General features: G+C 53.4%; 1 long non-coding RNA gene across 1 annotated transcript; it reads right to left on the bottom strand.

The window, feature by feature from the left end:
* Positions 1-363: 363 nt before the first annotated feature.
* On the bottom strand, positions 364-19,931 carry LOC132533689 (uncharacterized). The gene is made up of 3 exons (XR_009545538.1): positions 19,818-19,931; positions 4,311-4,466; positions 364-708 (listed from the first exon to the last, which is right to left on the bottom strand). It is a non-coding gene; the product is annotated as an uncharacterized LOC132533689 (long non-coding RNA).
* Between the last annotated feature and the right edge of the window lie 1,226 nt (positions 19,932-21,157).

Raw genomic sequence — 21,157 nt, 5'->3', positions numbered from 1 at the left:
CTTGGTACTCTTCTGTCAACCATGTGATCCTGCCAGCCATTTTCCTTTCTAGTCATGTGACACCGTGCGAGTCTCCTTCTCCTTCTCTATAAGCTGAGTTCAGTGACAGCACCTGGAATTTCTGTATTAAGTTAAGCAAAGCCCTGACCCAGGATCAGCGTTCAGTGCTTGTTACTGTCATTACAGATATCTCTCTACCATTCCCCCTCTTGAAGAACCTTTTACCTTGGAGCCTCTCAGCACCTGAGTTCATCCCGTGTGGAGTCGGCAAGTTACCGCTCCCTCTCAGTAAGCTGCATCTCAGCCATCCAGACCTTGGGAGCTGGCCCCACACCCAGGGTCCTCAGAAAGGCGTGGGGATCTTCTGCCCACCTCCCCAAATATCCTCTCCACCATCTTTGTGAGATTCCTACTTGCCTGGTGTGCACGTGCCTCCAAGCGCCTCACACATGGCTGCAGCTCCAGAGGATGCCCCAGAGCTGCTGAGCCAGGAGTCAGGGTTGACACCCACTTCCAGAGAAACAATCTATGCACAAGAAATTACTTACGATGGACGACTCACACAGCTTCAAGGGGGCTGAAGAGTCCTGGCCTGCCGACGGCAAACTGGGTGGCCAGGACTACTGGAGACGTGAGCGCCAGGGGAAGTGGAGCAGTGAGTCTCCGTTGAGCTGGATCCTCGAGAGCCACCAGCTGGGTTAACACACTCTGAAGGCAGAAGGAAGCTGTCTCAGCTCAGGCAGGACCCGTTTGCCCTTCCTGCACCTTTCTGTTGCATCTGGGCTCTCAGCAGACTGGAGAGTGACTCTTCCTTTCCTTTTCAGCCCAAATATCATCTGGAAGCACCACACCTGTCTTCTCAGCTCCCTGGGTATTCCTTAGCCCGTTCAAGTGCACACACAAAACTCACCACCACGGGGACTCTGGCCACATCCGGCCACAGACCAAAGGCTGGCGGGCTGGAGCGTGACGGCCAGCTCCCTCGTTCTTGGTCAGGACACTGCACTCAGAGTGCCTCGGGCCAGATGGGGATGACACTGCTCGATGTGGACCCGAAAGCATCTGAGATCCTCCACTCTGCCCCTCAGCTTTCTTTTTCCCAGCCCTCCTGCCACACCCGCTCCTCACAGTCTCTCCTGGGAGTCGGACCAACCGCTGCACGGGCTTCTTCTGCTGAGAGCCCTGCCCTGTGAGCCCGCACAGCCAGAGCAGGCTAACTTAAGGCTGGAGAGACAACTCAGCCTGTCAGAGCACCAACTTGCATGCCTGAGGCTCCAGAGCCCACAGGCTCAATCAACTTTATGCGAGACTCCAGCTCTGGTCGCCCCTCCCCTCCCATTTTCTGTCTCCTAACAGACACATAAGGTCTGACACACACAAAGCATCATCTATTTCACGACTCTGGGGATGTGGCTGAGTGGTAGAATGTAACTTAGGGTTTGAACTCTGGCACTCCCCCCCGGAAAGAGAAGCTCTTCCATTTGCTGTGCCCTCACTGTGCGCACTGCACGTCACCCGCCATCTCTCACATCCCATTTCCATGTTACAGATGAGGAGACCGAAGCTCAGAGGAGCCAAGTGATGACAGAAGGCATTTCAACTGCTCAGTGCTGGAGTGGGATTTGGATCCGGGACAGAGGCTCTGTGTGCCCACCGTGGACTCGACAGGTCCTGGCACGGGCTATGCCCATCTGCTCTGACACACATGCCACCCCAACTCTCCGCTCAACCTGAAGCCAAACTCCAGTTCTGCTCCCCAAACCTGGGCCCTCTGAGCTCTTGCGCAAGCTTCACTTTGCCCGGAAACAGTGCTAGCTCAGCGGCACCTGGACCAACCAGACACAAATGCCACTCTCCCCTGCCTCCTCTGCCCTGTGGTCTGTGCGTGCTCTGGCCTCTGTGTGGTATGTCCAGGGTCATGACTTCATTAGTTCAGAAGAACCACTCTGGGACCCAGGGGGCTGCCAGCCTCTGCCTTCCCTGCCCTCAAGGCCTCAGGGCACCCTTCTGAGCAGCCAGGGTCTGAACAGCACTGGCTGGCCCTGCAGTGATGAATGGGCTCTGGCGTTATCAGCAGCGTGGGAGGGATACACCGATCTCCCTCCTGTCACTGTGCCGTAATTTCTAAAGCACAGTAAGCTGATTCTATCTTTCAACACCATTTGACTCTGTCCCTGCCCTGGAGGGCCTCCTTGGGGCCAGGACCCGGGAGGGACAGCCTGCAACTGTGATCATTTTCCAGATGCTGACAGCACACTGTTCCAGCAGTCAAACCTCCTGCAGGCTGCCTGGAGAGGCCACACAGGGCCCACTGATCCTGGCCTCACCTGGCTCATCTGAGTCTCTGTGTCACCACTTGCACCCCCAGACCTGTGGCACTTGAAGGAGGCAAGTGTAGAGATAAACCCTAAAATCTTCAGAGGTGCTCAGGGACCAAGGGCCATAGGTAGGATGCAGCAGGGCCAGATGTGGACTCCCCTCTGACATTCGCAGCTTTCCAAGCAGTGATGGGGCACCCCTCCTGCGCCACAGGCTGCTGGGAGCAGTGGGCAGAGCTGATGGGTGTTGGCTGCAGGGCCTGAGGTGCTGTTGGGCAGTGGCTTCAGGGAAGATGGCCCAGAAGCAAGACAGAGGTGGTGGGGTGCTGTGGTCAGAGCCAGACAGGATGCCCCAGGGAACAGGCATGGCAGAAGGCACTGGAAGACTGATGTGAATCCCAGAGAGAGCAGCGGAGTCTCAGTCCTGAGGTCCTAGAAGAACCAAGCCCAGCAGGGAAAAGGTTCCAGGCCTGGGAGCCTCAGCCTGAGGGGCTGCTCTAAGGTGCAGATGACGTCAGAACCTACCCCTCCCAGCCTCATCCTCCACCCCCATCCACACTTCTGCAGCCTCAGGACAGACAGATGAAAAGTGGAGCAAAGCATCCAATTTAACAGAAACTCTGAAAAGAAGATCTCACATCAACTCTCTGATTGTGGGCTTTGAAGACTGCCTGCGAAGCCTCCTCGGTAATTAAATGGAATGACTCCATTCTGCCACGTTAAGTATGATTATTGCTCCTGGGTGGCTGCAATTAATATAAAAGCAGCTTAAAGAAGCCATCATCAAGGCATAAAGAGTTTCTGAAATATTAATTGACATGTTAATAACCGTTCTAGGTTAAGGGTGAGCTTGTAGTGCAGTTAGTGAGGATCTCTGCTGGGGACCCAGGAGTGCCTGCATCCTATCCTGGGGAGCCCCTCACCTCACACCCCCACACCCTCATTTCCTGGGGGAGGAGGTTCCTGAGACCCAACAGCAGAGTGGATACCAGGGCTCTGCTTCACGAACAGCCATGAGGTCTCAGGCTGCAGCACAGTGCTTGGATGCGGCTGACTGGACTCAGAGCATCTGCCCAGGGCAAACAGGAGGTGTCACCTCCACATGCCTACTGGTGCACCAGCACCTCAGCAGGACCTGGGCAAGACAGCGAGTCCCCAGGGGAAGTCCAGAGTCTGCTTCTCCTCTAGAACACGGGGCCAGAGGGGTCAGCAGAGAGGCCACCAGACTCGGCACTCGTGCCCTGTCTGTCCCCAGGATGCCGTGCACCTGAGTTGGGGTCCAAGCACCTTCAGTGTCTTGGCTCTGACCAAGCGGGTGTGCAAAGTCCTCCTTTGGCAGGAGCTGGGGCACAACAGTCAGAGGAAGATTGAGCATGGATGGGGAAGACAGGATAACGGACTTCCTCTCATCTAGCCATCCAGCTTCAGTTCTTTGACTTTCCCAGAGAGCAATGAGAAACCCACTGATTCAGTTCTAGTCAAAGCCAGGCAAGGGCCCTACATCCAGACCTGCTGGGCGGGTTAGAACAGGACACGTATTAACTCCCAGTCTACACATTCAGGGCCAGTACCTACCCACATGTGAGGACATGTACTCACTTGGCGTCGACCGCCACTCCTGGTCCACTCTGGGTGTATGAGCCCAGAGGCCCAAGCAGCAACGGAAAGCTCCATAAATGTGACCCTTGTGTTCTTCCATCAGGAGTTCTCACAGAGAAATCGCTGCCTCAAACAAAGTCCCTTTCTACCTGCTAATCCACGCCTCACAGGATTCTTTGTTGTTTCTCTGCTGTCTCAGACAGGAGGGCCTTCCTTAGAACCCTGGAAGTGTCTGGGATATCCCTTGACCCTCACATGGCTGACCACATTCGTTTGAAGTGATTTCCAAAACTTAGTACCAAACTAAGTTGAATATTCCTGTCCATGCCGTTTCTCCTAAAACTCCGAATGAAACATCGGTCATAAGGGGTCATCGAGAGAGAGAGAGCTCACCAGGTAGGCAGCCGCTTGCTATGTTCATGGTCCAGGCTTGAGTCCTGAGTCACCTGGCAACACCATGGCACTGGAGGAGAGAGCGAAAGCTTCACGGCTGTGGTGTCTCCTCTCTCTGGATAGCAAAGTCATCCAAGAAGCAGTGAAACCCCGGCTCTGGGAACAAACAGAAACAAACAACCATCAACCACAGCCTCCAGTTTGGAAGCAAATGTGACCACACGAGCAGTGAACACCATTCCCCTGGCAAGGAGAAGGGCTGACAGTCCTACTGGCACCCACAACCTGGCGGCCTGGGAAAGAGAGGAAGAAGTTGGGTTTCAGCTCCACCTCTGACACAGGCTGACCTTGAACAACACAGTTTCTCTCAATGGGCCTCAGTCCTCCTTCCACAGAATGTCAATGACTGTCCTGCCCGGTTTCGTTTCCAAAGCTGTGGACGTGAATCAAGAGGAAGCACCGTGTAAACTGCAGAGCGAGATCCACGAGAAATCTATCCCCTTCCACCACGTGGCTTGACTCCCACAAGACGGCAGCACTGAAGAAGGCTGCCTCCAGGTGCTGCCCAGCTCCACCTGCAGGCTCCACAGCTGCCTCTGACCTACACCTGTGACTCCCACTCCTCTCTCTGCCCAGATATAAAAGTGCCTGTGGGCCCAGGTCTGGGTTCACATGAGCAGGGGCACAACTGGACACCTCACATCCACTCAGCCCCACTCAACTCACTGCAGGCCTGGCAACATACCTAGGGGCAAGGAGAAAGCACAGGGTGCTGTGAACACGGGGAGCCACCTTCCAGCCAGATGACTTCAGCCTCGCCGGGACAAAGGGCTCGTGCCCTTCCTGAGGAGCAGTGCCTGGGCCCGAGTGAGCAAGCGAGTGAGGCTGAGCCAGGCCCCTGTCAATTCGCCTGATTAGCTGATTAGCAGGGAGGGGGCTAGGTGGGCTGCTGGCTGAGTGCCCGCCCTTCCGTGGCCACAGCCCCGCTTTCCTAATTGGAAGCTGGCTCGGCAGGCCTCAGCACAGACTTCAGACTTCACACCGAGATCGGGGAGAGCCAGACACAGTCTGAATGCTTCTGTTTTTGATCTCCTGTTGCAGAAAAAAGAGCAAAACTGCTGTGAACGTCCTCCTGGTGGGGGAGAGCTGAAGCAGAGGCTGCCACCTGCTAACTGCAGTTTCTGAATGGAGTGCCGAGACAGGTGCAAGGCTGGGGCTCCTACCACCCCCCACCCCGCCTTTTCCTTCTCCGCCTCTGGCAGAGTTCAGGGCTCTGAGGTCCTGAAGAGCCCTGAGAAGTCCGGCTCCAAGCTCTGCCCTGAGCTGGAAGGCCACTGATGTTCAGTGTGCGAGGACTGGCGACAGCAGTGCCTAAGGTCCACGTGTGGCTGCTGTGGAAATGTGTCGGGCGTGGCAAGGAGCCAGTCAACAGCCGAGTTTTAGTTCATTTAAGCACCTGCACAAAGCTGGAGGGCACAGTGCTAGACAGCACGATCTAGACAGAGGCGAGGAAAGCTCAGCCCAGACTGTTCCCAGGCACCCGAGGGGCCCCGAGGGATGACATGACTCTTCCCTTGACTCTGTCCTCTCCACGCCCTGTGGGCGTCCCTGCCCCAGGATACAGGGCCCTGCCAGCCTGACCCTCCAGAAGCAGTCAAGGGCTGGAAAAAGGCGTGGCGTTCTGCGGTAGGCAGACTGGAATTCCAGCCCATCTCTGCTCTGTGCCCAGTGTCACCATGCTTTTCCAGACATTTGTCTCCTCGTCTGTGAAGTGTGGGGATGAACGGTAGCATCCATTCACTGCGGATCAAGGCGAGGCGACAGTGCACAGAAGCGCTAAGCCAGGAACCCAGCTCTGGCAGTGCTTGGCAAAGTGTGGCCTTGTTTGTTGGCCACCACCAGCACTGTCGCCACTCATCAGCACACAATAAGCAGCAGCTAGATATAGAAGGAGGTACTGATAACCCTCTTATCGTTTATTGATTTAATAATGACTGACCCATCTCCCCAGACAATACCTTCAGCCCACCTGCATGTTAGCTGTCGGGCTCAGGAAAAATTAGTAGAGTTAGTGGGAGTTGTATTGTTATGTGGAAAACTGGGAAATGTTATGCATGTACAAACCACTGTATTTACTGTCGACTACAGAACATTCATCCCCCAATAACAAAGCAATAAATGAGCTAGGAAGTCATGGCCTCTTGGGATATACCCAAGATAACCCTCTTCTTAAGGTGACTGGCCTAAATCACAGTCTTCTTCCCCTGGAGTAAAAGAGAGGAAAGGCTAACAGAAAGAAGCCCAGTAGAGAGGACAGGGCAGAATCCTTGCTGACTAGGGTGTGCGACCTCTCTGACCATGGACACAGTCCCAGCAATCGCTGCAAAGAGGGGAGGGGTTGGAGGGGGTGGACACCTTGCGTGCCCCAGCTAAGACAGAGGTCAGCCAGGCTCTGCCACCCAGAAGCTCCACTTCCCCTGCTGGCGCTGGGCCTGGTGCTCTTGCTGTTTTACCGCCTGGGTGGCGCTGGGCGGTAAGGGTGAATGGGAGGTGGGCCTGCATCCCGACGAATGAATGATGTGGGACCTTGCCTGCAGCAGGAGGAGAGCCACAGGGAAGGCTTCTTTCCCTGGTAACAATGACAATCCCTCCTGAGAGGGAGAGGGAGGTCTAAGGAGCCCCCGGTGCAGAGGTGGGCCTTGGTGAGGGGGTGCAGGTGAGAAATGGAGAGCATGAGGCTCTGAGGCCCAAGTATCATGCCTGGGAGCATCTGGAGGCAATCCCCCTGGCCCTTGCTTCAGCCCAGGGCCAGTGTCTGGAGAGAGAGGCCATCAGCTGCCAGCTGGCTGGACATGGCCCCTGTTCCTGCAGTGGCAGCTGTCCATGGAGATTCAGAGTCCTTGCTATAGCTGGGAGTCTGACCCCAATGAGCCTGACGTAGAGGAAGCTGTCCCTGAAGGGGGAGCCTGAGTGGCCCAGCTGGACTTCACTGGACAAAACAAAGGCAGGGCACTGCCCTTGGGGAATCGTGAGGTCTGGGCCTGGGTGCCCTCCCCCACCACTCTCTCTTCCCAGCCCAGTCACCCCTGTACCCTTCTCTGAGTGGGGCTGTCATCAGACTCATTGGCTCCCAAGTTCTGAGATGAACTCTGCTCCAAGTAATTACAGCTCTTCAAGTTTCCGTCCTTTGTTTAAAGAATTCGTCCTCTCGCCCTCAATGCCCCATCAGCTCCCTAATTAGCAGCGCACAAGCGATTACACATTCTCCGCAGCTCGCTGGGTCCGGCCCCCTAATGAATGTTTGTGGACAGCTGGGAGCCAGGCCCGCTGCCTCGGCCCTGAGGAGCCAGGAGTCAGGGCCCAGGAGTGCGAGCTGTCAGCTCTGTGATGGGGCTGGAGCTGGTCGCAGCCCCGCGGGCCTCCAGGAGGAAAGGCCTTGAAATATAAATGAAGATGAATATTCATATTTGGTTCAATAAGTGCCAACTATTAATATACATGTCTGTCGGGAAGAGGAGGCAGCACAGAGCCAATTCTGTCGGGTGTAATTGGGCTCCTAATTCACAATTAGCCTTGAGCTCCAGGCCTCTGCACAGCCAGAACCGGGGCTCTGAACTGTGGGAGGGACAGCAACTCTGCCCTGACACCTCTCCACATTGGGAAGAGACTGGGAAAGGAAGGGGGACCTCCAGCCCCTCCAGGAACCCCAAAGGCATTCCCACGGAGTACCCTTCTCTGAGTGGGGCTGTGTAAGGACAGAAACTGGCTGCTGGTTACTCTCAAGTCTGACTTCAGGGTCTAGTCTATGAGGCTGGAGGCCCTCCAGGCTCCTGTCACTCAGCCTCTCTCCTCAGCCCTTGCTTCCCCCACATCAGCCCAGTTGTCCCCGAATGTGACCCAGCTGCCGCGAGGCTGTGGCCCACCACAGCCTGCCCATAGGTGGCTACAGAGCCCCGCTGGCACCACCTCTGCTCTGAATCCTCATATCAGACACAGCAGGGAGAAGGGGACTCGAGAGTTCAGGGAGGAGGAAGGGAGGGGACGGGAGGGGAGGGTCAGCTCTGGAGCTCTGGGCTCTGGATGGAGGCCACCAGGCAGCCTCTGGATTGCTCCTGGGTAGGGCTGGCATCTGCCACTGGGCTCAGGCCTGCTTCTGCACTTCAGCCTAGCTCCAAGCCTGTCAGGATGCAGAAGGGAAGTGGCAGTGCAAGACGTCAGCCTAGGAGCCTTCAAGGTGCTGTGAGAAAATGCCTGCAGCTCAGCAGGTCAAGCAGATGCCTTGAGTGAGGCCCTGGGTTCAACCCCCAGCATCACAAGAGCACATGGACAGCATCAAAGGAGCTCTATGGATGGTGGAGCAATGCTCTGGTGCCTCTTCCTTGTCCTCCTTCCTCTAGCTCCCTTTCTCAAAGAGGAAAAGAAGAAAAGGAATAAAGATGGGAGCGGCAAGCTGGCAAAGCAGCTCAGCGGACACACTGCCTTTGTGTCTGCTTTGCCATGTGCATGACCCAGGTTCAAGCCTGGCCCCACCTCTCGGGGTAGGGGGACTTCAGTGCTGAGTTGTCTTTCCCTGTCACTCCCTGTCTCTGTCTTTTGCCAGCCTGGGGCAGTCAATCTCCACCAATGACTTAAAAATATTGGAGCAAGCATCTGTTCAACAGTATCTATCACACATGCATGAGACCCTGCATGCCATTCAGACAAATGCCTGGAGGGGCAAGGGTAGGCTTTAAAAATGCCCAGGTGACTGGGGGACAATAACTCTAAGGCCAGCCATGTCAGACAAAAGCTTAGACCACAAAAGCTGAATAGGGGCAAGAGACTGGCATACCTAACAATGGCTCTTTAGTCACTACCAGGCCACCCCATCACCTGGGGCCCTAGTCAGGGAGCCCTGGGGTTCCCACACAGACATGATGGGCCTAGACCTCTAACAGATCCCTTTCTCCACTGTCACTGTTCACCTCCATCAGGAACAACATAATGGACCCCTCTGTGGGCCGCTATGGGACCTTGCCCTCATGGTGGATCAACAAGGGTAGGGAGTGTTCCATCCTCCAAAGGGAGGTTGGACAACATACTCTACCTACCACCCGAGGAAGATGGGTCCTGAAATTAGTGCAGCCTGGAATGTTCCTGGCCGTGACCACAGAATGTGAGCTCAGACCCACAGGGATGCAGAGGTTACACAGGCTGCTGTACTGAATATGGGCCCCAGATCAAATCGATGGGGTTTACAGTTAACAATATTTATATACTTTCCCCATATTTGGGAGCTATTCTCGTACCTGATCCAGATTTCTAGCCCTTTTTCCAACTATGACACCATCTCCCCAGACAAAACCTGGGTCCACCCGCATATTAGACGTCAGGCTCAGGCAAAAACTAGTAAATTCATGGGCCCCTTGGAATAAACCTAAAATAGACCTACTAGCTTTTTCTAAAACAGAGACCCCCAATCTTAGAGAAAGACAGAAACATCTGGGGGTGTGGATCCACCTGCCAACGCCCACGTTCAGCGGGGAAGCAATTACAGAAGCCAGACCTTCCACCTTCTGCATTCCATAGTGATCCTGGGCCCATACTCCCAGAGTGTTGAAGAACAGGAAAGCTGTCAGGGGAGGGGATTGGCTCTGGGGATCTGGGGGTGGGCACTGTGTGGAAATGCATCCCTCTTACCCTATGGTCTTGCTAATGCTCCCATCACATATATGTAAAGGTCATATATATATGACTTTAAAAGAATTGCCCAGGCACACTTCTTCCTGACCGGTGGTCCAGTCCTGGCCAGGATGGTGAGGGGCTGCGGGAGCTCTGATGAGGCCCTAGGCAGCCTGGTGTGAGCTGGCACAGAGCAGCTCATCCTCTCGACTCTTCCAGGAAGGTGCTGCTGTCCCTCCCACCTCTGACCCAGGAAGGCTGAGGCACAGGGAGGCTGTGGAGAGGGAGGAAAGTTCAGCACAAACAAAGCCGCTCACCAGTCTGATGTCCTGAGACCTGCTTCACAGGAACCCTCAGGAAAGTGGGGGGGGGGGGCGCGTCCCACTCTTTCCTCCCATTTTTCTCTCCTGTGAACTGAAAGACAAAAAGAAACCTGCTAGAATTCAGTTAAAACAAAGGTGTTCATTTGGGTCTTTAGATCACAACTCTGGACACACAGACCAAGAACCCCCTGAAGGTGTTTCTAGTTAATTGAGATGGCAAAAGGGGACTTTATACACAAAGAAAAGGTGTCATGGTCCTCACTCTGGCCCAGTCAGCAAATCTTGCTAAAAAGCATGCAAATTCCAGTGGGTGCAGCATGGGCAATTAGGCGGAAAGTTAGGTGGCCAATGAGTGGTTGAAATTTCAACCCTGGGCAGTCTTTTCTTCCAGTTTCTTTGCAAAGGTTTCTGGAGGTGCGTTGAGTGTGTGGGGTCCCAAATAGCTCCATTTTGTGTCTTATCTACTGGTCACTCTCCTCCCTTCCTTTCATCAACAGTTTTCTCCAAAAGCCATCAGGCGAGGTCAGGCGAGGCCAGTGTCAGCACCTGCAGGCACAGCTCAGCAGCTCAGGGCAGTGTGTTCAGTCCAGACCGAGCAATGAGCAGGACTATGGTGGCGATGGTGGATGGTGTATGTGATCAGAGGAGAGGCAGGGTGAGGAAAGGCACCTTCGTGGGAGGAGTCTCACCACACTCAGGAGACCGCTCAAATATAGAAATCTGGTGGTGGTAATGACGCTCGTGTGCTGCACTGCAGGGGAGAGGTTACAACGGGAGAGAGATTCTAGGTTAGGACTGGAGGGGTCACTGGGAACTTAACCGTTTTCAGAAAGGACAGAGAAAAGACAGAGTACAAGATCACCAAAATATCTAAATTCAGGCCTCTGAGAAGTGACATGCCATAGCAAAGAGTGTAGTTTGCTTCCAGACTCAAGTTCTAAATATAATCAGCCACTAGAATGAGCCAGGTTTCTTCAACAGATGGCTGATAACAGGACTGGAGCAAGGAAAGTACAAGACGGCACTAGGATCTGCATTGTGCCAAAAAGTATGTGTTCAAGTAACCGTGGAGAAATCTATCGAAAGGAAATAGAAATCAACTTGAGTGAATCCTCACTGGCCAAATCTGGGGCAATCTGAACACCAAAAATAAAGAGTGATAGCAGTAGTTAATAACCCACTGAGTAAAACAGAAACCCGTGGATCTATACTGATGGAAGTGAGGCTACTGAAAATCCAAACTCACACCATCTCAAAGTACCTCCCCACATAGTCACTGGTTACACAGGGAAGAAGAGTCGTTTTACAGTAGAGGCACCTAGCAGACACCATCTTAATCAAGTGATCAAATGAACACTGGTGATGGAACCAACCAAAACTGTGCGCGAGCTGATAGGCTGCGAGAAGAACGCTTTATCACTCCTGTCACATCCTCTCACAAAGGCACTGCTTGATCTGCAACAGAGAAACACTAGATAAACATTGGACAAACTCTCAAGTAGCAGGCTTACAGTCTCAGGGATGAGGCCAAGAAGACCGAGGAACTGCTCCATCTTGAAGGAAACAAAAGAAACACGGTCACGATGTGATCCAAAACTCTGGATCCTTCTGCTATAAAGAACTTTTGGGGGTGGGGTGGGGTAAGAGGCAGTGGTGGTGGTATGTCCAAGTGTAGCTGCAGGTGCCTGACACTGACCAGAGGCCCAAGATGAGTCTGGCTTGCCACAAAGGGCTCCCTGCTCAAGATGAATCACTGTGTCAGCTGGCTGGGTTCTCATCTGGACCTCAGATCCTCTTCCCTGCTCACTTCTGCGATTGTGCTTGGTTGCTGGCTTGATTCTTGCACATGTAGTTCTGAAGTCTCTTGCATCCTTGTCACCAAGCTGGCAAGTCATAATGTATCTACTATAATGCATTTTATTTGAGTCTTTTAGTCTTCCTTTTCTGCTGCTAAACAGAGAAAATGGTCCTCATTTAAAGATTTCACCTGATAGACCCATCTGTATAATCTCTGCATCTTTTTTCGTAGTTTTTTTTTTGTGTGTGTGTGTGTGTGTATTATCTTTATTGATTGGATAGGGACAGCCAGAAATCGAGAAGGTAGGGGGAGATAGAGAGGGACAGAGATGGAGAGACACCTGCAGTCCTGCTTCACCACTTGTGAAGCTTCCCCCCACTGCAGGTGGGGACCAGGGGCTTGAACCTTTGCATTTTAGCATCACTTTATATCTGCAAAATATATCATAGTAGCATCCAATCAGTGTTTCACTGTGTGACCAGGGGGGTCTTAATTCTTGGGAGCAGGGGTCATCTTTAGAATTCTGCTTACCACATGTGGCTGACACCAAAACTAAGGGGCAAAAAAAAAAATATGCACATCTGCAGAAACAGAGAGAAGAATTTCTTTTTGTTTTTTGCCTCTAGAGTTATTGCTGGGGCTCAGTGCCTGCACTATGAATCCACTGCTCCTGGAGGCCATTTTCCCCATTTTGTTGCCCTTGTTGTTATTATTGTTATTGTTGTTGTTGAATAGGACAGAGAGAAATCGAGGGAGGAGGGGGAGAGAAAGATAAGACACCTGCAGACCTGCTTCACTGCTTGTGAAGCAACCCCCCCTGCAGGTAACCTTACATAGCCCTTGAGCTTCACACCACGTGCACTTAACCTGCTGCGCCACACCTGGCCTCCAAAGAAGAAAAGCTGTAAACCATTACCCTGGCCTAACACAGTGTTCAAATTTCAAAGTGTATTCATATGTTCCTTAGATAATCTTTCCTGGAAAGGTGCTGCTGCTGGGCAGGGTTCAAGAGGGGAGGAGGTCTCCAGGACTACCCCTAGCTGTTCCACCTACCCTCATTCCAACATAACCTGAGGCCTGGCCTGGTCCCACCCAGACCCCAGGGTCCCTCCCCAAACTCCCTTTCCTGGGCACATGCAATGCCTCAGTGTGAGTGTTTGTCTACACACCCACCCCTCCTGGGAAGTCCTACACTCAGACAAGACTAGGCCTCTCTGCCCTCAGACCTCCTAGGATCTTCTACTCCCACCCAGAGGCTGAGGTCCAGCCCTTTGTCCTGGCTGCAAGCCATCTGCCCACTCTCTAACCTCTGCTCCTAGCTGCTCTTCACTCCATACCCTTAAGCCCCATGTGCCTTGAATGTCAGGAGGGTTTTCTGATCCCTTTTGATCCACTAGTCTGTCAGTTTACTCTTTCAGGAAGCCCTCCCAGCCCTTTCATAGGCCCTATCTTATCTCAGCTCCAGGGCTGGATGGAGCTCCCCCTGGAAGCACCGGGGCAGGGTGGAGGGAGGGGACTACTGTGGGGCTGACCACCCCAAAGTGCCAGTGTTGCCCCATGTGGTGTGGGCACCCAGCCCTGTACGAAGGGCGTCTGCCAGCAGAGCTGCCCCAAGCCCACGTGGCCCCAGAAGCCCTTCAGAAGGCTGCTCAGCACCTCTCTGGCACACTCTGGACTCCTCTCCAGGAAGGTCCAGTATCTGGGCTGCCCCTGCTCCCCTGGCCATGGAATCACCTGGCACACATCTGGGGCTCCTGGAACCTGGAAGCTGGAGTTGGTTTGAACAGAGAGGGTCAACAGGCTCCTGGGTCTGGCCCAAACCACTCCCGGCAGGGCTGGGGAGGGAGGGCAGAGCCAAGGGCCTTTGAGAACAAGGTCACATCTCGGCAACTGAAAGCAAGTGGGGCTCCTTTCATCAAGTTTTTAACTAGAAAAATAGTGGGCCCATCTCTCCGTAATACACCTCTGGGCTTTTTATTATGACTTCATTTCCCCTTGTAATATTGGAACGTCTCTATAATTGTAAAAGTGTAATAGAATCTAATAGAATTTCATTTGGCGCCCACAATGCTCCATGCCATGGCCGCTCATTCGGAGTGAAATAATGATGTCTAATGCCCACACACAGCTCCCGTGACCTTATTCAATCTTAGGGCTGATCGGAAAATATATTGATTCAATTATACACTGATGACAAATGAACTCAAAGAAAGAGGAAAAAAAGGTCAGCATATATTTGAAAATGTAAATCTTAGCAATGTCTTTGGGGTTCGCCAAAAAAAAAAAGTCATTTCAAAATGCCATTTGTGGCTAATAGTGTGGAGTTCCAGGCTCAGTCAGGGAGATGTTTGGGTGGCTGGGAAGGCGTTAGTGGGTGTCACTTCTGCAGAGCTGGGATTAGTTAGAATCCACCCTGAGCAGTTCTGCCTGCACAACCTTTGTCTAATGTCTTTATCCTGGGAGCCAAGCCCGCCCTTCCCTCTTCCCCCCTTCCTTCGGGGAGCTGGTGATAGGGTTAAACAACTTCCCAAATCAGGGCAGAGTGAGGGGAGAGAGAGCTCTGAGTCTTTGGGCTCTAGGGCAAAGCACAGCCTCACGGGTGGGACAAGTACCACAAGTGACAAGCAAGGTGGCAGACAGTTGGAAAGCAGCACCCAGAAACCAGGGAGAAGGGGGCTCAGGAACAGTGAGAGAAAGAAGGAGCCTCGCAGGAGGTGATCACAGAAGGTGGGCAAGGAAGCGTTTGGAGGAAGAAAGGCATTCACAGAAAGACTCCAATTTTTAAAATATGCATTTAAGATGAGCTGGCATACAGTAATGTGTCCAGATGTTAAGCACATCAGTGTAAGTTTACAAACAGTAAGCTAGAGAAGTCTGAACAAATGCAGACATGCCTGCAGCCACCACCAAGCCAGCACAGGGGCCACACCCAGAGCCCCAGCAGCTTCTGCATGGCCGAGTCTGAGCCCCAGCCTCCCCAGGTGACCCTGTTCTGTCTGCGCCCCTGCCCCATACCCCCTACCCCCTCGTAGTGCTGCCTGCTTGTGCACTCTGTCTGTCTCAGTGGAACCATGATCCTGTCTGCTCTGCCCCTGCCCCTCGTAGTGCTGCCTGCTTGTGCACTCTGTCTGTCTGTCTCAGTGGAACCATGATCCTGTCTGCTCTGCCCCTGCCCCTCACAGTGCTGCCTGCTTGTGCACTCTGTCTGTCTCAGTGGAACCATGATCCTGTCTGCTCTGCCCCTGCCCCTCGTAGTGCTGCCTGCTTGTGCACTCTGTCTGTCTCAGTGGAACCATGATCCTGTCTGCTCTGCCCCTGCCCCTCACAGTGCTGCCTGCTTGTGCACTCTGTCTGTCTCAGTGGAACCATGATCCTGTCTGCTCTGCCCCTGCCCCTCACAGTGCTGCCTGCTTGTGCACTCTGTCTGTCTCAGTGGAACCATGATCCTGTCTGCTCTGCCCCTGCCCCTCACAGTGCTGCCTGCTTGTGCACTCTGTCTGTCTCAGTGGAACCATGATCCTGTCTGCTCTGCCCCTGCCCCTCACAGTGCTGCCTGCTTGTGCACTCTGTCTGTCTGTCTCAGTGGAACCATGATCCTGTCTGCTCTGCCCCTGCCCCTCACAGTGCTGCCTGCTTGTGCACTCTGTCTGTCTCAGTGGGACCATGATCCTGTCTGCTCTGCCCCTGCCCCTCGTAGTGCTGCCTGCTTGTGCACTCTGTCTGTCTGTCTCAGTGGAACCATGATCCTGTCTGCTCTGCCCCTGCCCCTCACAGTGCTGCCTGCTTGTGCACTCTGTCTGTCTGTCTCAGTGGAACCATGATCCTGTCTGCTCTGCCCCTGCCCCTCACAGTGCTGCCTGCTTGTGCACTCTGTCTGTCTGTCTCAGTGGAACCATGATCCTGTCTGCTCTGCCCCTGCCCCTCACAGTGCTGCCTGCTTGTGCACTCTGTCTGTCTGTCTCAGTGGAACCATGATCCTGTCTGCTCTGCCCCTGCCCCTCACAGTGCTGCCTGCTTGTGCACTCTGTCTGTCTGTCTCAGTGGAACCATGATCCTGTCTGCTCTGCCCCTGCCCCTCGTAGTGCTGCCTGCTTGTGCACTCTGTCTGTCTGTCTCAGTGGAACCATGATCCTGTCTGCTCTGCCCCTGCCCCTCACAGTGCTGCCTGCTTGTGCACTCTGTCTGTCTGTCTCAGTGGAACCATGATCCTGTCTGCTCTGCCCCTGCCCCTCACAGTGCTGCCTGCTTGTGCACTCTGTCTGTCTGTCTCAGTGGAACCATGATCCTGTCTGCTCTGCCCCTGCCCCTCACAGTGCTGCCTGCTTGTGCACTCTGTCTGTCTCAGTGGGACCATGATCCTGTCTGCTCTGCCCCTGCCCCTCGTAGTGCTGCCTGCTTGTGCACTCTGTCTGTCTGTCTCAGTGGAACCATGATCCTGTCTGCTCTGCCCCTGCCCCTCACAGTGCTGCCTGCTTGTGCACTCTGTCTGTCTCAGTGGGACCATGATCCTGTCTGCTCTGCCCCTGCCCCTCACAGTGCTGCCTGCTTGTGCACTCTGTCTGTCTGTCTCAGTGGAACCATGATCCTGTCTGCTCTGCCCCTGCCCCTCACAGTGCTGCCTGCTTGTGCACTCTGTCTGTCTGTCTCAGTGGAACCATGATCCTGTCTGCTCTGCCCCTGCCCCTCGTAGTGCTGCCTGCTTGTGCACTCTGTCTGTCTGTCTCAGTGGAACCATGATCCTGTCTGCTCTGCCCCTGCCCCTCACAGTGCTGCCTGCTTGTGCACTCTGTCTGTCTGTCTCAGTGGAACCATGATCCTGTCTGCTCTGCCCCTGCCCCTCGTAGTGCTGCCTGCTTGTGCACTCTGTCTGTCTCAGTGGAACCATGATCCTGTCTGCTCTGCCCCTGCCCCTCACAGTGCTGCCTGCTTGTGCACTCTGTCTGTCTGTCTCAGTGGAACCATGATCCTGTCTGCTCTGCCCCTGCCCCTCACAGTGCTGCCTGCTTGTGCACTCTGTCTGTCTGTCTCAATGGAACCATGATCCTGTCTGCTCTGCCCCTGCCCCTCACAGTGCTGCCTGCTTGTGCACTCTGTCTGTCTCAGTGGAACCATGATCCTGTCTGCTCTGCCCCTGCCCCTCACAGTGCTGCCTGCTTGTGCACTCTGTCTGTCTGTCTCAATGGAACCATGATCCTGTCTGCTCTGCCCCTGCCCCTCACAGTGCTGCCTGCTTGTGCACTCTGTCTGTCTGTCTCAGTGGAACCATGATCCTGTCTGCTCTGCCCCTGCCCCTCACAGTGCTGCCTGCTTGTGCACTCTGTCTGTCTGTCTCAGTGGAACCATGATCCTGTCTGCTCTGCCCCTGCCCCTCGTAGTGCTGCCTGCTTGTGCACTCTGTCTGTCTGTCTCAGTGGAACCATGATCCTGTCTGCTCTGCCCCTGCCCCTCACAGTGCTGCCTGCTTGTGCACTCTGTCTGTCTGTCTCAGTGGAACCATGATCCTGTCTGCTCTGCCCCTGCCCCTCACAGTGCTGCCTGCTTGTGCACTCTGTCTGTCTGTCTCAGTGGAACCATGATCCTGTCTGCTCTGCCCCTGCCCCTCACAGTGCTGCCTGCTTGTGCACTCTGTCTGTCTGTCTCAGTGGAACCATGATCCTGTCTGCTCTGCCCCTGCCCCTCACAGTGCTGCCTGCTTGTGCACTCTGTCTGTCTCAGTGGAACCATGATCCTGTCTGCTCTGCCCCTGCCCCTCACAGTGCTGCCTGCTTGTGCACTCTGTCTGTCTGTCTCAGTGGAACCATGATCCTGTCTGCTCTGCCCCTGCCCCTCACAGTGCTGCCTGCTTGTGCACTCTGTCTGTCTGTCTCAGTGGAACCATGATCCTGTCTGCTCTGCCCCTGCCCCTCACAGTGCTGCCTGCTTGTGCACTCTGTCTGTCTGTCTCAGTGGAACCATGATCCTGTCTGCTCTGCCCCTGCCCCTCACAGTGCTGCCTGCTTGTGCACTCTGTCTGTCTCAGTGGAACCATGATCCTGTCTGCTCTGCCCCTGCCCCTCGTAGTGCTGCCTGCTTGTGCACTCTGTCTGTCTGTCTCAGTGGAACCATGATCCTGTCTGCTCTGCCCCTGCCCCTCACAGTGCTGCCTGCTTGTGCACTCTGTCTGTCTGTCTCAGTGGAACCATGATCCTGTCTGCTCTGCGCCTGCCCCTCACAGTGCTGCCTGCTTGTGCACTCTGTCTGTCTGTCTCAGTGGAACCATGATCCTGTCTGCTCTGCCCCTGCCCCTCGTAGTGCTGCCTGCTTGTGCACTCTGTCTGTCTGTCTCAGTGGAACCATGATCCTGTCTGCTCTGCCCCTGCCCCTCGTAGTGCTGCCTGCTTGTGCACTCTGTCTGTCTCAGTGGAACCATGATCCCGTCTGCTCTGCCCCTGCCCCTCACAGTGCTGCCTGCTTGTGCACTCTGTCTGTCTGTCTCAGTGGAACCATGATCCTGTCTGCTCTGCCCCTGCCCCTCACAGTGCTGCCTGCTTGTGCACTCTGTCTGTCTGTCTGCTCTGCCCCTAGTTTCTGCCCCTCAGGCCTGAGCCCGAGAGCCACCTCTGCATGTCCTGCTGACCTTGTCTCGCATGGCCGCGCAGGAAATGGTTGTGTCACATAAAGCTGGACGTCACATAAAGCGATCTCCGTAATCAATGGAGCTGACTGTCACTATTGCATGACTCTCACACATTTTAAGCTAAAGTGTTATGAGATATATAACGCAGTAGGTGGGCCAGGGAGGTGGCTCTGTAACTGAGCACATGTGCAAGGCTCTGGGTTCATTCCCTAGCACTGTATTGAGAATAATGACAGTAACAAAATGAAAGCATCGAGAAACACAGTGTGGGCCTGGTGGTGGAGTACCTGGTTGAGCGCACATATTGCCATGCACAGGGACCCAGGTTCAAGTCCCTCCACCCCACCTGCAGGGGAGAAGCTTCATGAGAGCTGAAGCAGGTCTGCAGGTGTCTCTCTCTCACACATTCTATCTCTTCCTCTCCTCTCAAATTCTCTCTGTCCTATTTAATAGAAAGGAAAAAAGGAAAGGAAAGGAAAGGAAAGGAAAGAAGAATGGCTGTCAGGATCATGAATTTGCCATGCAGGCACCAATGATAACTGTGGCGGCCAATAAATAAATAAATAAATACAGTGTTTTATTTCGAGAGAGAGAGAAAGGAGAGAAGCTCACATGAGCAACTGCAATAGTGCCTGCCTTCTTTTTCCCCGTGTGGTTAACAACATAGAAGGAGGGTTTCTTCTCTGCCTTGTCAAATTATGCTACCATTTTCTCATTTTGTATCAGCTTCCAACATTTCATCCTCTGCTCTGTCAGTGCCACACAACATCTCTGGAAGTTCCTTTCTGGGGCTGGGAGGGCTTGCCAGGCAGAGTGCACACACTCCCATGGCTCAGAGGCCTCAGTCATGTGCCAGTGCCCACAGGGAAAGCTTCACAAATGGCTGGGCAGCGCCGTGGTGTCTCTCTTTCCCTCTGTCTCTCACTATCTAAAAGAAGAAAACAAAAGACTGCCAGGACTAACAAGCTGTGCAGGCACTGAGTCCTAGTGATAATGCTGGTGGCAGAAAAAAGTTCCTGTGATGTGAAGTTTATTTTGCAAGGGCTACTTCCTCTGGGACACACCGTCCTCATCACAGGGTGAGTCTGCCTTGACTGCTGTCCACTTACGTTTGATTGCTGCATCAGCTCCGGGGACTTCCTTTCCCTGTGGTTCCGCATTCATCTCTGTTGACCAATTCTTTCCTTTTGGTCATCAATTTTGTCCAATGCCAAGGAGACGTTCAGCCTAGAGATGGGGAGGCAACACAGCTGCATGCTTTGCTGTCTGTGCCTGAATGAACAGCAGATGCCCCGTGGCCAATCGCTGAGTGATGGCCGTGAGCTGAACAGTTAGCAGAGGTCTGTATCGCTGCAATCACAGTGACTGTGCCACAATAGCTAAGACTTGGGCTTTGTTGCTAGGGGCTGGGTTTATATAACTAGACTGTGGTGACTGAAATCCAGCTATGCTGGAATCAGACTGCTCATTCCTTCTTCCCGGCTAAGTGCTACTCCACTATATGATTATGTCATAATTGATTCCATCTTCCTCTGCTAGAGGTTTATTCTGTTATGAATAAGGCTTCCATGAACTTCCTTGCCTCTGTCTCTATCAGCAAGCACATTCATTTCATTTGGTTAAAGATTACTGGATTTACCAAATATTTCTCTCTCTTTTTTTTTTTTCCTGTCACCACCAGGATTTCACTGCTGTGGACTGACTTGTACAGACTGACAGACATACAGATCTACACACACCAATCACTAAAGATTCCTTTAATGCAGGGGAGGGGGGCGGGTGGTGGCACACCTGGTTGAGTGCACATGTTATAGTGCACAAGGACCCAGGTTTGAGCCCCGCTCCCCACCTGCAGGGGGAAAGCTTCCTGAGTGGTGAAATAGTGCTGTAGGTGTTTCTCTGTCTATCTCACCCCCTTCCTCTGAATTTCTGGCTGTCTCTATAAGTAAATAAAGATAATAAAAAAAATTTTTTTAATGAGCAATTACAGAAGCCAGACCTTCCACCCTCTGCACCCCATAATGACCCTGGGTCCATACTCCCACAGGGTTAAAGAATAGGAAAGCTATCAGGGGAGGGGATGGGATACGGAGTTCTGGTGGTGGGAATTGTGTGTAGTTGTACCCCTCTTATACTGTGGTTTTTGTCAGTGTTTCCTTTTTATAAATAAAAATTTTAAAAAATTATCCCCAGAGCCCCACCCCACTATGGAAAGAAAGAGACAGGCTGGGAGTATGGATCCACCTGTCAATGCCCATGTTCATCAGGGAAGCAATTACACAAGCCAGACCTTCCACCTTCTGCATCCCACAATGACCCTGGCTCCATACTCCCAGAGGGATAAAGAATAGGGGAGGGGATGGGATACGGAGTTCTGGTGGTGGGAATTGTGTGGAGTTGTACCCCTCTTATCCTATGGTTTTGTCAATGTTTCCTTTTTATAAATAAA

Source organism: Erinaceus europaeus, chromosome 17, assembly GCF_950295315.1.
Source record: "Erinaceus europaeus chromosome 17, mEriEur2.1, whole genome shotgun sequence".
NCBI classification, from domain to species: Eukaryota; Metazoa; Chordata; class Mammalia; order Eulipotyphla; family Erinaceidae; genus Erinaceus; species Erinaceus europaeus.
This window is presented reverse-complemented; position numbering and strand designations above follow the sequence as displayed.